The sequence below is a fragment of the Cicer arietinum genome, chromosome 3 (assembly GCF_000331145.2).
Source record: "Cicer arietinum cultivar CDC Frontier isolate Library 1 chromosome 3, Cicar.CDCFrontier_v2.0, whole genome shotgun sequence".
In the NCBI taxonomy this organism is placed as follows: Eukaryota; Viridiplantae; Streptophyta; class Magnoliopsida; order Fabales; family Fabaceae; genus Cicer; species Cicer arietinum.
In genome coordinates, this window is record NC_021162.2 from 23,146,895 (window position 1) to 23,148,475 (window position 1,581).

The 1,581-nt window shown below is 27.1% G+C and overlaps 1 long non-coding RNA gene across 1 annotated transcript; it reads left to right on the forward strand.

The window, feature by feature from the left end:
• On the forward strand, positions 1-517 carry LOC101495658 (uncharacterized). Its single transcript, XR_190558.3, has 3 exons — positions 1-34; positions 126-198; positions 315-517. It is a non-coding gene; the product is annotated as an uncharacterized lncRNA (long non-coding RNA).
• Positions 518-1,581: the final 1,064 nt, after the last annotated feature.

Below are 1,581 nucleotides of genomic sequence, written 5' to 3' on the forward strand. Positions count from 1 at the left end.
AGATGTTAATGATATAATACAAGCTGCAAGACAGGTATATCATAAGTTATTAATCTTATCCAACTAATTTCATAAGTTCCATAATCGTATTTTTCATAAGTAATATTTTCTATTTTTTGTGATAGGTTCCTGATGCTACTAGTGCTCAAAACCATTTGAATTCACTTAGTCCAAACAACAACGAAAATAATGAAAATGGTAATTAGATAGTATTAGTTAATTTTAATTAAAATCATTAACATTTTCTCTATTTTATTAGTAATATTTTTATGTGGAATCGTGTATTTATTCATTTGTTATTTTATTGATTGTAGGTGAAGATTAAAAGCTAATTTGTTGTTGAAGATGGAATATTGGCAATTTAGTGGACTCAATTTCTTAATCTTTTTTGAGATTGTTATGTATGACACAAGATGTCTATTTTAAATGTCTATTTTTTGAGGTTAAGGGTTTTGTTTTATCGTTGTAAGACTTTTATATTAATTTTTAATATATACAATGAACACCTTTTATTTTATTTTGAGTCTTAGATATATATATTTCATTGTATATTTATATTTGGTTAATTTTATAAAATAAATTTTAAATTATTATATAATTTTTGTTGATAACAAAAAATTAATATTTATAATAAATTAATTACTCTTAAAACCTATACCAACAGAAAAAAGTTGTCACTTAAATGTATAGCAACAGAATCAAAACCGTAGGTATAATTTTTATAAATTATGGCTAAAGTATATACCAACAATGAAATATCCGTAGGTAAAATCAAATGTTTACCGCAACGGAAAAAATTCTGTCACTATACCCTATAGCCACGGCGAAAATCCGTAGGCATTGGGCGATTATATACCACGAAAAAAAATCCTGTCGGTATAGGTATTTTGCCTATCCCTACGGTTTTTATACGTTTACCTACAGATTTTCACTGTCGTTAAACGTTCAATTTCTTGTAGTGTTGGGAAAAATTCCACTCTGACATATAATATTGAAAATAAAAATAGTAAATTGTATTTTACTTTTACTCGGGTTCGCATCCTTTGTTTCTTTTAGACTTGTGCAGGTATCATTGTTGGGGTAGTAATTAATATAGTATCTGTGGATAACATGGTTAAGGAGGTGGTAAATGGTTTTGACAGTTTTTCTGGATGAATCCATGGGTGGTAGCTGGTAGGGTGACTCTTAGTAATCGATTTATGAGACTCTTTAGTGCCACGATGGATAAAAATAAATTAGTGACTAATATGATCTTAAGCAGAAGTGAATGGTTAGCTTGTAAATGGCAGTATCGTGGTGAGCTTTTGAGTGGGATAAGGAGCTAGTGGCGGAATGTGCTTTGATATATATTGAATATCTAATTCATTCAATAGTTGTAGTTTTTGCATTTGTTATTCTTCTTGAAAATAGTAGATGTATTTAATAATTATTGGAGAGAAATGAGTTAGGTTTGTGGTACAAGTATATATATATATATATATATATATATAATGTTGGTAAGTGATTGAAGAAAAAAAATTCTCTTAAAATAAAGATAATTTTGGAATTATAAAAAAATGATGTATTAATTTAATTAATTTA